The sequence below is a fragment of the Sus scrofa genome, chromosome 9 (genome assembly GCF_054392235.1).
Source record: "Sus scrofa isolate SSC_HxYL_T2T_F1_AM1 chromosome 9, Sscrofa_HxYL_maternal_Yorkshire_Landrace_v2.0, whole genome shotgun sequence".
NCBI classification, from domain to species: Eukaryota; Metazoa; Chordata; class Mammalia; order Artiodactyla; family Suidae; genus Sus; species Sus scrofa.
The window spans coordinates 135,522,039-135,538,117 of record NC_139391.1 but is presented as its reverse complement, the minus strand read 5'-3'; the positions used below and the strand labels follow the sequence as shown (position 1 = coordinate 135,538,117).

At 49.4% G+C, this 16,079-nt stretch overlaps 1 protein-coding gene and 1 long non-coding RNA gene across 4 annotated transcripts in view; one reads left to right on the top strand and one right to left on the bottom strand.

Moving 5' to 3' along the window:
• LOC102164427 (uncharacterized) overlaps nucleotides 1-16,079 on the bottom strand; it is a 219,616-nt gene that overhangs the window by 183,382 nt on the left and 20,155 nt on the right. The gene's annotated exons all lie outside the window — the stretch shown is intronic.
• LOC146400208 (uncharacterized) lies at nucleotides 1,027-3,096 on the top strand. Its single transcript, XR_014816569.1, has 3 exons — nucleotides 1,027-1,757; nucleotides 2,456-2,634; nucleotides 2,747-3,096. It is a non-coding gene; the product is annotated as an uncharacterized LOC146400208 (long non-coding RNA).

The window sequence follows — 16,079 nt, the reverse complement described above, 5'->3', positions numbered from 1 at the left end:
GGACCTTTCTTCTTCTTGGGGTTCCAAAACGAAATCCTTAAACCTCACAGGAGAGAGATATTTGGTAGGTCATGGCATCCTTGGTGACTGCACCTCAGTTTGTGACTTCTACAGACTTCACCATGGGAAGAGGGGAGAGGTCTCTTCTGTGTTGAGAATAGTGGGCCCTGGGTGGGGGCGCAGCACTTATAAGAAAGGGAGACAGCCCCACACTTACAATCCATCATTTCCTCTGGCAAAACAAGATTCCTGACCCCAAGATGAGTCAAGTTACTCTTAAGAAAGAAGGGACATGCCATGCCAAAGATTAGATATGAATTGGCCCTGTGAGGAAAACAACCTCAGAATCATTAACCCAGAGCTTTGGAGAAGACTGGGGGCTGCAGGCAGACAGAATTAATGGTTTACATTTCACCAGCTTTTCCCTGGACTCAAGGAAGAGAAATTACCAAAAGATCACATCACACTCCTTTGATCCTATGATTTCCACACAGGCAAGCGCAGGGAAACACGAGTCTGGAGGAAGAAAATGCAATAAAAACACCTGCCTAGCCCTGAGCCATTTCTGAAGCTCTTTCATGTACGTGCTCCCTTCTGATTCTCACATCTCTCCATTTTGCAGACCAGCAAAGAAGTTCAGAGCAGTTAAAGGACCTACTCCAGGAGGGAGGCGATGGTGCAAGAGTGCCACAGCTTTCGGGCAGTGTGCCTCCCAGGTCCCACCCGCAGGTACAGACAGTGGAGCATGAGTAATTATCACAACTCTGAGTGACAAATACAGTGACATGCATGTTTGGGGACAGGATGTATTCAGAGGAGGGGTTCTGGGGCAGGGAAAGGAGTTGTGGCTCAGGGAGGGCTTCACTGAGGAACTGCCAGGAGGAGCAAGAGTAACGGCGGCGGGGGAGGGGTGGGAGGGGGCAGGGAGAGTATCAGGCCAACAGGAAAGTCTGTGCAAAGTACAAAGGCTTGAAACCTCACGCTGTGTTGAGCAACTACAAGTTTGTCAGCACCTTTAGCTGGAGCACAAGAGAGGGGAGACCTGAGGCTGGAGAATCAGGCAGCTGGTCTTGGGGGGCCTGGGGTACTGTGGGACTGCCTAGGACTTGGGAGCCACTGAAGGCCAGCCTGCTGGAAGTAAGATCTCTCTGGCTCCCGAGTGGATAGATGATGGGCAGAGGGCTGTCTAGAGACAGGAGATCCTCCAGGAAGCCACTGCACGGGTCCTGGCCAGAGATGGAGAATCCCTGAACATGGGTGGCCCTGGGGAGACAGAAGGGGGCCAGAGGCAGGAGATGTTAGAGAGATGGAACTGGACAATTTCCCAGCCCACATCCTGAAAGGCAGGGAGCTCACGGTGAGGGCCTGGCACTCATCTACAGGAAGTGGAACCGACAAAAGTGGAGGTGACTTCCCCCTGCGGTGACTAGCGTTCAGCAGAGGGGATGGCCAGAAGAGAGGCTCATGGGAAAGCAAGGAGTAATGTGTTAAAGCTGAAGACAACAGCTTCTAGACGGCTACGAGGGAAACAGCAGAAGGAGGCATCGGGTAGGGGGTGGCGGGTGGGGGTGGCTGCGGAGCTTCAGCACTCGGAGATCTCCGAGAGGACAGAGCCCTGAGCAGTTCCCTGCTCCTCTGGGCAAGATGTGCTGCCGGGAGCCCTCCTGCCCTGGGCGAAGAGTTGCCCCCAGAGAGCCCCTTGTGGCCACATGCTGTACTGCAGGTTGGTGCTTGAATAAGGGGCGCCAGGTTGCAGGGTAAGTCACCATGACCCCTTTCCCTTTGTCACAGCACAATTAGCCTAATGCCAGTCCCACGGGTGTGAGCTGGGGGAGGAGAGGGGATCTGGGTAGTGAGGATCTGTCTCATCCCGGCTGCATGGCTCTGAGCCCCTGGCAGTGGCGTGGCAAAGTGTGAAATGGCTGAAAGGCAGGTCCCTGGGAGGCTGGGGATTCCCACTCAAGGGGGCAATAAGTGACAACCAAGAATAGGGGCTGGGGTGGAGTTAGTGTCGGGGTCCCTCTGCAGCCTGGAAGTCATTTGAGCAACAATTGCTGGGTACCTACCAAGAGCAAGATAGGAAATCAGGGACCATGAGATGTTTCTCTCTCTCTCTCTCTCTCACACACACACACACAAAACACACAAATCACAGTGTGGTGATGGGCTCAGTGTATAGAAAGACGCTTCAGAGACAGGGGGACGTCTGAGCAGGGGGATGACAGGCCGAGTACTCTTGGCAGAGAATGGCATGACGGGGAAAGAGAAGGGCTTGGGAAGTTCTCAGAGACGACAGATGAGTGCACTGTGACCAGGGTGTGATGTGCTCAGGAGAGAGAGAGTAGGGTGTGGGCTGAGGGTGCAGTGAGAAGTGAGGCTAGAAGGAGAAATGAGGCCTTGGCATAAAGACACCCAGGATGTTGCTGAACCTCATGATCTTCGTTACTGCAAACAGGACCTGTAACCCAGGGGAGAGGTGTGTGCAGAGCCAGTTTCTCCAGGAAACCGGGAGCAGAAGGGCAAGGGAAGCCCAGACTCCTCCCCTTTGCCAGTTCAGAGAACACGAAACGTACCCTGGAGGCCCATGCCTTCTCACACACTCTCTGAGTGAACACTATCCACAGACGTGCTGAGGTATTGCTACCCCTCCTCCTGGCAGCACCGGGAGGACCAGGCCAGTCGACTTTGGCTGCCAGGAGCCCCATGTGGTACCCCAGTGTGCCATTCCAATGCTGTCATTTTCTAGGTGTGCCATGGCCTGTGAACAGCTGGGAAACGGCTTTCCAGACACGCACACGCTGGTACACGATACAGTATGCACGTGACCTATGAGTGCAGCAGCACGGAGCTGCTGAGAAGTAACCCCCCTGGAGAGCCAGCCTGCCCCCACAGCTTCAGCCGGTGCTGACCAGGTGCTCAGTTTCTTAGGGAGGAACACTGTCTGCTTGGGGATGGGGGGAGGTCCGGGATGCTTACATGGCAAAATCAAGACCTTGTAATGTATAAAAGCTACTGAGAACAAAGCCCTGGTGCTCAGACTCTGGAGGTGACTCCTCTGAGCCCGCACCGGTACTAAATAAACCTTGCTGTTCCATATCTCCGAGTGCTGTTTGTCTCCTTCCGTGGCCACAGTTTTTGCGGTTTCCACAACAAGGTCACCCCTCTTTTCTTTTCCCACTGGCACTTTCATCATCCCAGGACCCTGCCACAACGCAGCATATGTGGATCAAGGGCAAAGTAGAAAAATACGATGTTTTTCATAAAACTTTTCATAAAGCTCAATTTGTTTTTCAAAGACCTATCCTTTGCTTTGAGATCATGTTCTGTCTCCTCGTTTTTTAAACATTTTATTTTGAAGTTCAGTTGACCCTTAAACAACACGAGTTTTAACTGCCTGGGTCCACTTATATGCAGGTTTTTTTGTTTTGTTTTGTTTTTAACTAAACACATACTACATACAGTATGCATGATGCACAGCTGGTTGAATCCACAGATGTGGAACCATGGATTCAGAGGGCCAAGTGGAAAGTTACATGTGGATTTTCATCTGGACACCCCTAACCCCACATTGTTCAAGGGTCAGTTTATCACTTTCATACACAAAGTGTGCCATGTAAGCACACCACTGAATGACATTTCAGAAATTAGCTAATGAAGACTCAGAACATCACAACCCTGGAAGTGCCTCCTTCTGATCATGAAAGGGTCACCGTGACCCAGCTTCTAACACCAGAGATAAATGTTGCCTTCCAACTTTACAGAAGCAGAATCACAGAGTATGTGCTCTTTGACTCTGGTTTCTTTCCCCTATCATATTTATGAGATTTGCCCATGACTTTCCTGGCAATCGTCTCTTCATTTTCACTTCTATACAGTATTCTATTATATGACGATACCTCAATTTACTCATTCTGCTGCTGATTTAGTATCAGTTTGGGGCTATTAAAAATAGTGTTACTGGAGTTCCCGTTGTGGTGCAGCAGAAAAGAATCTGACTAGGAACCACGAGGTTGTGGGTTCAATCCCTGACCTCGCTCAGTGGGTTAAGGATCCGTCACTGCCATGAGTCGTGGTGTAGGTCGCAGACGTGGCTTGGTACTGGCATTGCTGTGGCTCTGGCATAGGCATAGCTCCAATTAGACCCCTAGCCTGGGAACCTCCATATGCCACAGGTGTGGCACTAAAAAGCAAAAAAAAAAAAAAAAAAAAGTGCTGCTATGAATATTTATATAGAGAGCTTTTGGTAAAAATATACATAAACTTCTGTTGGGCATATACTTTGTAATGTAGTACCGTAGTACATATAACATACGTTCAGCCTTAGATCATACTGCCAAGCTACTTTCCCAAAACGCCTGTGGATATAGTAATTGCCACCAGGAACTTAGAAAAGTTCTGGCTATTCCACATCCTTCTTAACATTTGATATTGTTTATCTCTTTAATGTTAGCCATATTGGTGGGCTATAGTGCCTTTTCACCCTTTTTCATGACAAAAATATACTTAAATATATAATATGATGACCTATAGAAAGAGGTCGTTTTGTTATAATGTCCCTAAGAGGCAAAATTTAAAGTTGATCTCCAAATTAATTTTGAAATTTCACACATCTGAAATCTTAAAAGTCGTCTTCTTTTTTTTTTTTTTTTTTTTTTTGGCCTTTTGCTTTTTATGGCCACACCCGTGGCATAGAGAAGTTCCCGGGGTAGGGGTGGGATCAGAACTGCAGATGCTGGCCTACACCACAGCAACATAAATGCAGGATCCAAGCCATGTCTGCAACCTACACCACAGCTCACAGCAAGACCAGATCCCTGACCCACTGAGCGAGGCTAGGGATCGAACTTGCATGCTCCTGGATACTAGTTGGATTCATTTCTGCTGTGCCACTCCAGGAACTCCTTAAAAGTCTTGTTTATATATTTTTAAGGATTGTTCATTTCAAGGGAGCTTTTATTTTTAAACATTTTCCACCATCCTGTTCCAGGACCTTTGGCTTTATAACAACCACCTCAAAACTTTAAGACTAACACAACAGTCATTTTCTTGTAACTCCAAGATTTTTTTTTTTTTTTTCTTGTTAGGACCACACCTGCGGCATATGGAAGTTTCCAGCTAGGGGTCGAATCAGAGCTGCAGCTGAGGCCTACATCACAGCCACAGCAATGCAGGATCTGAGCTGCATCTGCGACCTATACTGTAGCTTGTGGCAACACCAGATCCTTGACCCACAGAGTGAGGCCAGGGATCAAACCTGCATCCCCCTGGATATTAGTTGGGCTCATAACCCACAGAGCCATAACGGGAACTCCTCAAAGATTCTTCTACAACAGGAATTTGAGCAGGGCTCAGTGGCGCAAATCTTCGGCTCCTTTGTTGAGTAGTCTGGCCTGGTGAGTCAAAAACAGCTTCATTCACATGCCTGGCGCTGTGTGGGAAACGGCTAGAGGTAGGGGCTCGGCTAGGATTGTCAATGGCCTGCCCACATGTGACCTCTCCAGCATGATGGTCCCTGGGAGTCAGACGGTCAAGATAACCAAGTAGAAGCTGCTTCTGACTGAACCTCAGACATTTCCCAGCATAACTTCCACCACATTCTATGGCTACAACAAGCCACAAGGCCAGGCCAGATTTAGAGGGAGAGGAACTAGGCTCCACCTCCTGAGAGGGAAAGGGCAAGACCTCACTGTAAAAGGACATGGCCATGTCCTCATGGCCTTCTCTGGAAAACACAGTTTGCCACTCCCCCGCCCCATCCTGACAAAGTAAACCTGGCCAGGATGTACCGAGGAGCCCTGAGGCAACAGTGGGGGCACCTTATTCCTACTCTTACGCTCTTCCCTTCCCCCATTTTCACTTTATTTTTTACTCCCCTCCCTCCCTCTCCCCTTCCCATTAACCAAACTCACCAGGACGCCCACGGGACCTTCCTGAGCCCCTGCCTCCCCATCTCTCCCCAACATACTTTCAAGCTCTTTGACCTCTGGGCGATAGATTACTGGAACACCTAGAAGCACAGGAGAAGGATCCTGACTAATCCTACATGCACTTTACAGATGAGGAAGTTGAGGCCTAGAGCGGAAAGGGACTTTCCCAAGGTCGTCCTTCAAGCACGGAGCAGAGTTCTGGCCAGTGCAGCACAAAACACAGCTTACAATGGGGCTCCAAGAATGTCAACACTTGCTTCCATTTCTGACTTCCTGAAACTAAAGCCACTTGTTTCTGTTTCACATTCATTGCCTCACCATCACAATGTCCTTTTGGCCTCGTGGTTAAGGAATGAAACCAGTGCTGGCAGGCTCTGTGCCTGCCCAGCCCTGGCCTGGGTCCCAGCCTTCAGAGATGGATTGGGGGAGGGGGGGCACGGCACTGGAACAGCATGGATACAGCAAGTTGGGATCCATGGAACCAGCACCCCTCCAACCACCTCCCTGCACCCCAGACACAAGCAGCTCCTTTCTGATACCTGAAGTCTGAGAAGTCCCTGAATTCGAGCATTAGCTCGCAGCTAGTTCTGAAATTTTCTGGACGTCCAGGGTTGGTCTGTGATTCAGCTGATGATGACTAAAGTCAGGCTAAGGATACATCAGAGGTGATGCAGGACAAGACGACACAATTCTTAAGGCCAGGCCCAAGCAGTTTTGTTACGTTAAAGTCCGTTTCCTCTGTTCCCACCGAGTGAGAAGGGTCTGGGGCCGCGAGTAGGGATCCCAGGCTGGGCCACCAGACATCCCGACGCATCAGCAGCTGGATCTTGAGGACAGAGCAAGGGCTGGAGAAGAAGCTGGGCTGGCACACTGCTCTGGAATCTAAAGAGCAATGATCTAGAGAAGAGCCTGCTACGAAGTTTCTCAGAACTTTTCGCCGTCTACCAGCTCAGTGCTTTCAGCCAGAGAGCAGCTCTGCAAGTTGATGATAAGCTGAGAGTGGGACAGTGGTGCTGCAGGGAAGTCACCATAGGCCAACGAGGGTCCCCAAGGCCCTCTGTGTTCCCCAGGACAGAGGGAGAAAGGGCATCTGTGGAGGACCCTGTTGAGAAGAAGGGACTGAAATCATTCACATTGGTATAGCCTGTAAGCTCCTTTAAGAAGGTGGCCATGTCTTGTTGTTTCTGGGTCCCCAGGTGCAGCACAGAGCTTGGCACTTACTAGGTTACCTGGTTACAAAGACCTACAGTCACCAGTCCACTAGTCATTGCCTTGCATCCAGGCATGGCTGTGACCTTCCACTGTCCCTCCTCCCTTCAACAGGCCATTGCCAGCTCTAACTGATGGGGGGCCCAGGACATGGAGAAATACCGCTAATAATGTTTAGTCTCTTCCTGCCTGTGATGCCAGACCGTCCCCAGGGACCCTCTGTGGGAGTGGCAGAAACAAGTCACAGAGGGTCCCCTGCCTTTCTTTTTTGCTGGGGTCCCTTTCTCCAGCCCTGCCAAACAAATAAAGGAAGGATTTCTTTTCCTTCAATACTCACCACTACCACCACCCCCAGGAGAAAACAAAACAAACAGAAACATCATCCAGAAACATCATCAGCTAATAGGGTCACTTCCCAGCCCGTGGTTGGCCAGAGTCTGTGCCTGGCTCTCATCCACACAGTCTAGATGCTGCTGTGGCTGCACCAACTTGAGTAAAAATTGTATGAGTAGCTGCCGCACAGAGCCAAGAATCCGGAACCCACCCCACGGTTCTAAGTTCTGCAATCTTTTCATTGCATCTTATTTGGAGTTGCCATGTGTAATAACAGTAGTATCAAGTACTGAGTCCTTCCTCTTAGCAGCCACTGTTCTAAGCACTCTATAGGAATTACTCTATTTAGTTCTTTCTCCACAACTCTACGAGGCAGGCAATATTATTCCCATTTTACAGATGAAGAAACTGAGGTACACATGAGTTCAAATAACTTATCCAAGATACCCTGTGGTACAGCCAGATTTACATACCAACAGGTCTGACCCCAGAGCCCACACTCCTGACCCCGCCATGGGTGGACTCCACAGAGTGCCTGACCTTAGAAGGTATCAGACCCTGTACCGTAGACAGTGGCCAGCCTACAGCCGGCAGTCAATAAACTCCGTGGCTTAGGGCCACACATGATACTCAGAAGAGCAGGTGCCACACCAGGTACCTTCCCCTGGCTACAAGAGACACTCCACTTCTCTTTGCTCCTCTGTGGCAGGCAGCACCTTTCACACAGGCTCAGGAGTGTCGTGGCCACTGGAGAAATGAGTGGCTTCTATGGGCAAGGTGGCTTGTTCCTTTTTCTGGAAAAACAACCCAAAGTCCTGTCCTGCTGTCATCTGTCTCACTGGAACCACTTTAAAATCTGTCATCTGCACTTTCAGATGTGACACCTCAGAAAGTCCCTGGACAGACCTAAGGGATGACTTTCGAGGCTCCCGCAAGAAGCCCCACTCTAACACCTGCCTGGCAAGAGAGGATGGAAAACGGCCCCTGGGGAATGGGCCTGGCCACACATTCTCCGGGACCATTAACTTGCTGGATAACAAATGTGCACTCCCCATTCCAACTGGCCATCAGACCATGCCACCAACTTGCCTCTACTTACCCACCCACTTTTTCTCCTCCTCCCTCCTCCCCTTGGTCCCCCCACCACGGGCTGCCTCCACCTCCACCAAAAGGCCCTGTCTCACTGGGACCCTCAACGTCTGCTCCCACCCCTGCCCCAGCTCTGCACCCTTCTGACCTTCCCTCAGATCTGAGGACCCCTCCTCACCCAGCTCCCCACCTACGCCCCACACCCACCGTGTGACCTGAATCCCCTCTCATGGGCTCCAACACAGGAGGATCCAGCAAACAGAGGAGAAACACTGATAGAGCTCTCAGTGGCCCAAGGTGACAATCTGCAGGCCAAGGGGATGACAGGACCTCCTGCCTACAAGCCAGGACTGCCCTTCCTCTGCCATCTCCTGAGGCACAAAAGCTGGAACCCGTTTGCATTAATTCCCTAGGCTGCTTTTGGTGGCATGCTAATTTATGCAAACTGAATGCAAATGAACATAGAAACTATGTGACCCTGGATTTACTGGAAATCAGAGGCTCCCCTGACGGGAAGACTTAGGGAAATTTTGGAAATCTACTTCCCAAGAGAAATTTAAAAATAGAGTGGCCTCCAGTTGGGGTATGGGGAGCGGTGTGGCTGGAAGTCATTGTCTGGCTTCCCTGTCATTACCACGTGACCCAGCAAAAGTGAGAGGAAGAGAAAGCATCTGGCCACCAAGCCTTCCCCCCTTCTCTTCTCTTGGCCCTGAGCTCTGGTTCAGCCCCTTGCCCTGCCAAAACCATCCTTCGGGGTACACTCTGCAGGGCAGAGCACCCCAGGCGTTGCTGCACTCTGAACCCAGCTATCAGGCATGTCCCACTCCCCATGACAACACTCTGCTCTTCTCCTCTCTTCCTGCACCTCCTACACTGACTCTCTTCTACTTGTCCTCACTGGGTATGACCTGTCAAGTGAACAGAATGTTCTGGAACCTGGCCAAGGGGATTAGGCAGTCTGGATATTCCTATAAAGAGGGCCTCAGAGGACAGCTCTGAGGTAGGTCAATGTGGACACAAAGCCTCGGGTGCTTCATTTGCAGGAGGAGGGAGAAAAGGACACCACTCCAAGAAAGGACAGGTGAAAAGAAGGTGGCCCCAGAAGTGGCAGCCCATTCTTCTGCCTCTAGGCTGGGATGTAGTCAGTAGCTCCAAAGGGAAAAACTGATTTTTTTTCTTTTTTTCCTGTCTTTTCTTTTCTTGTCTTTTTAGGGCCATACCCAAGGCATATGGAGGTTCCCAGGTTAGGGGTTGATTCAAAGCTGTAGGCGCTGGCCTGCACCACAGCACACCAGACCTGAGCTGTGTCTGTGACCCACAGCACAGCTCACAGCAATGTCAGATCCTTAACCCACTGAGCGAGGCCAGGGATCAAGCCTGCATCCTCATGGATAATAGCCAGATTCATTTTCCGCTAAGCCGTGATGGGAACTCCTGATTTTTTCTTCAAGTTTTCAAGAGAAGAAAAGATTTTTTCCAAAATCTTTCCAACAGTCTACTAAGCTCCATCAGAATGTTTTTTATTTAGATGAACATAAATGCTTAATGCTGTCATGAAGTCATTTCCTTCTGGCTCTTTCCTCCAGGCAAGCAGAGTACAGCTGTGTCTAATTTTTAAGGTTATACTCCTTTTCATGCCGTGAAAAGACCTTAAGATGGGAGTTCCCTTGTGGCCCAGTGGGTTAAGGATCCAGTATTGTCACTGCAGCAGCCTGGTGTGATCCCTAGCAGGTTTGATCCCTAGCCTGGCAACTTCCACTTACTGTGGGTGCTGCCATAAAAAGAAAAAAAAAGACCTTAAGACAAACTCCCCAAGATTCAGGGACGACCTCACTGCTCCCCTGAAAGGAGATGATACACACTGCATCCTCTACCCCAGAGAACAGGGAGCGCTGTGTTCTCACCCGTGTTCCCCTAACTGGGTAGAAAATCTGCTGAAAGCCAGCTCTCAGCTAGTCGGTACTAGCGGTTACTCACGGGAAGGGCACCATGCTCTCCTACACATTGAAAAGGGAAGGGCGCACTGCATCAAGCACGGTACGTATATCTTCTAAATCTTGCAGCTGTCCTCCCAGATGTGTATTATTCCCACTGTACAGATGAAGAAACCAAGGCCAAGAGTTGAAGGCATTTGTCCAAAGTCCCGCAGCTGATGAATGGTCATGGCAGAATCTTCCACTGCTCATTAGTATCCATGTTCTCCTTTTCTTTCTAGACAAATGTTAAATTATATCTCCTGGCCCTCTTGCTATTAGGCTGACCACATCACTGACATCTGGCCAGTGAAACAGGGTCAGAGTGATTTTGCCCCTTCTGTCCTGGTCCGTAAACACCGACATCCACCACCCCCTTCCCCATCACTATCTGGACCCCCCAGGGAACTAGGAAGCCATGAGGAGGAGCTTGTTCCCTGAACGACTGCCTGGGGCAGAGCACCCTTCACCCTGCCCTCTGCTACCTGCACTGGACTATGACTTGGACGAAGTCAACCTTCACTGTGTTCACCCACTGAGCGTTCATCAGCCTCTACACGCCTCTCTCACTAAGCCGTATTACCACAAACAGCAGAAATATAAAAGTTCAACAACAAAAAATACGATCCAATCTCACAGTTCACGTCTCCTCCACCATGCCTCTCCCATAACGAAGAACTAGATTCCCGAAGATTTTAGGGGAAACTGGGTAAGCAAAAACACGAAATCAAGCAAGCAATCCACAAATATTTGGTGACCGCATACTACCTGCCAAACACAGACAAAACTACTTTTATTGTCACCTTGAGGTCATGAACGCCGCCCTTTGCTCTCCCACATGGGAGGGGGGCAGAGGATAGGGTGGGAGGCAGGCACATGCCTGTTCTTTTTAGCGGGGAGATTCTTATCCTTGACACTCCCTTTGGGTTAATGAGCTGCCTGGCGAGCACCCCATTTTTATAATTGAGAAGAATACACTTTTAATGTGGAAAATATTTTTTACATTTAAAATACATCATTTTGGAGTTCCTGGCATGGATGGCTCAGTAGAAACAAATTTGACTAGTATCCATGAGGATGCAGGTTTGATCCCTGGCCCTATTCAGTGAGTTAAGGATCCGGCGTTGCTGTGAGCTGTAGTGTAGGTCGCAGATGCCGCTCAGATCTGGTGTTGCTGTGGCTGTGGCTGTGGTATAGGCCGACAGTTGCAGCTCTGATTCGACCCCTAGCCTGGGAATCTCCATATGCTGCAACTGCGGCCCTAAAAAAGACAAAAAAAAAAAAAAAAAAAATTGTTGTACTCGGGTTTCACATGTTACAGATGGGCAAACTGAGACTCAGAGAAGCTTAGTAATGGCCCCGGGCCACAGCGGCAAAAGTTAAATCTGAACTCAGTTTTGTCTGATTCCAAAGTCCTTGCTCACTGCACTATGCCAATGTTTCTTAAACTGAACTCCTCATTAGAATCACCAGGGAAATGGTTAAAATACAAGTTCCTAGGCTTGATGCCAGACTCCCAAATCACTGTCAGGGGCAGGCCTTAGGTGAGAGCAAAGACCAGCCAGGTTTGGGGTCCACTATGCTGTGTCTCGCAGAGGGAAAGACTAAGAGGGTACATGGAGAGGGGGATGCCCAGAGAGTGGGGAAAACAGAGGAAGGCCCGCGACAGCCTCAACCAGGGTCGACCCTGCTCACAGCTGAGGTCCTGAGACCAGGAAGACAAAGAAATCAAGAAAAGGCCTTTCTACTCAGTCCTTTTCCTTACACTTCTGTGGAAAGAGGGTATCACGCCCGTGGAATTCTGCTGCAGTCATTTCCAGACCTATTTATTTAACTCACCAGAAATGAAGAAAAAAAAGTCTGTCAAGGTTGCGAATATGCTAGTCATTTTCCTGATTCAGTAAAAGTGCCTTAATTTAGTGTTCACTGCCTCCAAGCCTGTGCTGCGAGGCAGCCGGGATGAAACTGGTCGCCACACTCGCTTGGAAGCCAATTCACGAAGAACGGAGCCAAAGCCGGCAGGAGGGTACTGATGAGCCATGAGTAACTGAATGGGACCTGAAGAAACATTTGAGCATATTTATGTGAACAGACAGGCACGATGGGAGCGCTGCTGGGGAACAGTCATAACAGCTGCCGTTTACTGAGAGCTTAGTTTTACAGGTTCACAATCCCTTATCTGTAAGTTAACCCCACAATTTATTATCCAAACTGGGCAATTGTGAAAGTGAAAGCTGGGAGTGCTATTCATAATTTCACGAGGACAAGGGTCAACCCGAATGTCCCAAGCAAACTGGGATGTATGATCACTCTGTCCAAAACCCTGAGTGGTTTCAAATTCAGACTTTTTTTTTTTTTGGAGGAGTTCCCGTTGTGGCTCAGGGAAATGAATTCCCTCAACTAGTATCCATGAGGACACAGGTTCTATCCCTGGCCTCTCTCAGTGGGTTAAGGATCCCGCATTGCAGTGAGCTGTGGTGTAGGTTGCAGATGCGCCTCACATCCAGTGTTGCTGTGGCTGTGTCTGTGGCGTAGGCTGGCAGCTGCAGCTCCAATGTGACTCCTAGCCTGGGAACCTCCATATGCAGCAGGTGCGGTCCTAAAAAGGCAAAAAAAAAAAAAAAAAAAAAAAAAAAAAATCAGACTTTTTAAAGATTTTATAGGTACTACTACACATTTGTATCTTTGATGTGTGTGTGCAACACACACATACGTATAAATGCCCTACATGGATCTAGGACAGCACCTCATAATCAAACATTGTATTTCTGCAGCAAATATATGAATATTCACAAATGGGATAAACAGATACTTCAGGTCAAATTTTACCATCTAATGACTTATGAAAAATACTTGTTTTCAGAAAAAATTTGAAAATTCTTTTTCAAACTGTGGAAGGGGCTTGCAGACCTGTATCAAGAGCTCTAAGTACTTTCCATAGTGTGGCAGAGATGCTAGCTGTCCCCTTGTAAATGTCCTCTGTCCCTGGTAGTAGGTAAGTGGGCCCATGGAATAAAGACCACATTTCCCAGCACTCCTTGCAGCCAGGTATGGTCATGTGACTGTGACCTGGCCCATGAGACCTACAAGTGGAAAGTCGTGATTGGGACTGTTTAATCCATATGTACAGGTACAGACGTAAGTGTTGTTGACAGAGGGCATCCATTCTGACTACTTGAAATCCATGTTGTAAATATTTTGAAAATCACTTCTGACGTGAAACTACTTCAAAGTCTCCTTAAAGAGATGGGTATGCCCTCCTCCCTGCTTCCCTCCTCCTTCCTCTTGGCTCAAGTGTGGGCAGGACGGTTGGACTGTGAACACAGACATTACTTTGGATGACAAAGCGAGGGCCACATCCTGGAAAGGATGAACTAGAAAGTTGGAAAGATCTTGCATCTGGATAATTCCCTGGCCTACCTCTGGACTTTTCACTGAGACAATAAAACCTTTCTGGTTTAAGTCACAACTCATTTGTATTTCCTGTTACTCACAAATTCATCTACATTCTAGGATTTGTTCTTGACCCTACCTCATGACAACAACCCTGAAATCTCAGATGGCAATCACATTTCTCATTCGAAGGCCTATGGGCGGCCTGGGGTGGCTCTGCTTCAGACTATGGGGTCAAGTTCATGCTGCTTCTCCAAATTCTGGGACTAGTGGGCACTCAGGACTGCAATCACACAAGCACATTTAAAGCTTCTGCTAGTGTTACACTCACATTCGTTTAGCCAAAACAAATCACAGGATGGCCCAACATGAGGGGGAGGGGAAGAGGATAGAGTCAAAGCCTGCAGGTCACCATCCGCAGAAGAGACACACACGAGACCCAGGCCTACCGCCGCACATGCACGGCGGTGGGGAGGCGGAGGTCTGGCCATCACTCTCAGCACCGCCGTGAGCCTCCTGACCACTACCTGCAAGTCCAAGTATGCTCCCTCCCGCCTCCCCCGAGAGAGCACTACCCAGGGGACAACGACAGGACAAGACTCCCTTCTGTTTAGTGTCCCCCTCGCCGGAGTCTCCCAGACCACACTGGGCTGGGCCAGCGTTTCTGACATTCTTTCCCAAAGGGGTGAGGAAGAGGTTAGGCTGGGGGCTCTCCTACCTCACATTTGTGTCTGGATCCCAAGGGCCTCCTTCTTCCAAACCTCTTTTGAGAGTTTCTACCCGACTGTTGTACGCAGCCCTCACCCCACAACCAGCGAGAGAGAGGGTGCTTCTGGAAGAGTAAGAAAATGCCTTTCCTGGGAGTTCCCATCATGGCGCAGTGGTTAACGAATCCAACTAGGAACCATGAGGTTGCGGGTTCGATCCCTGCCCTTGCTCAGTGGGTTAAGGATCCGGCGTTGCCGTGAGCTGTGGTGTAGGTCGCAGACGCGGCTCGGATCCTGCGTTGCTGTGGCTCTGGCGTAGGCCGGTGGCTACAGCTCCGATTCAACCCCTAGCCTGGGAACCTCCATATGCCGCGGGAGCGGCCCAAGAAATAGCAAAAAGACAAAAAAAAAAAAAAAAAAGAAAGACAAAAAAGACAAAAAAAATTAAAAAAAAAAAAAAAAGAAAATGCCTTTCCTACGGTTCTCCATCCAACTTCTCTTCAGGCCTCACCGGCCAACCCCAGGACCCACCTCCACCCAATATTAACTGTTAGAGGAAACATTTAAGCACATTAGCTTCAGAAAATACTGAGAGAAGTGAAGGGCTGGGTGGATGGCAGGGATGTTGTCCACGCAGCCAGTAGGGAGCTGGGTCTCAGGGAAGAACAGACTGGCAGATTTTGCCACCGACCGTGTGACCTCCAGCAATCCCTTTTCCCAGCCTCCATGTCCTTATTTGTTAGAAGAGGGGCTTATTCTCAATGGCATTTAAGGTGTCCTCCAGTCCTGACAGGCTGCGACCTAAGGGGGAGGGAATGGAAGGATGAGGCCAGAGCACAGCCTGGAAGGACACGCACTGAGGCCCAGGGAGCTGGGGAAGCCTGAAGCTGAAGTGCACCTTCTTTGGTCCTTTTCAAATGGTAAAGACCACCCAGCTCAGCCCCATGCCTCTGGGCCCCATTCAGGACCACAATCTAAGGCCACAAAAAAAGCTCTTCTCAGCAGGAGGTCCATAGGCACCGAGCATGTTGCAGGAAGGAGGAGCCCTTCCAGGGCTCTTGTCTAACACTCAGAAATGAACTGTCCAGAATGAACTTCTTTGCAGAACAGATACTGACTTACAGACTTTGAAAAACTTATGGTTTCCAAAGGAGACAGTTTGGGGAGGCAGGGGATGCGCTGTGGTTGTGGGATGGAAATCCTATAAAATTGGATTGTGATGATCATTGTACAACCATAAATGTAATAAATTCACTGAGGAAAAAAAACCAATAAAAAAGAAATGAACTATCCAAGGCGACACACAGGCTGACAAAGCAAGACCTCACTGGAAGGGGTGCCCAGCGGAGGGCAGGGTAAGGGAGCCCAGAACTGCTCTGCCCCATGGCCTGCAGTCCCAGGTTTTATGGGAATGGGGTTAGTTTCCCGGTCATTTCTGGCTAATTGTC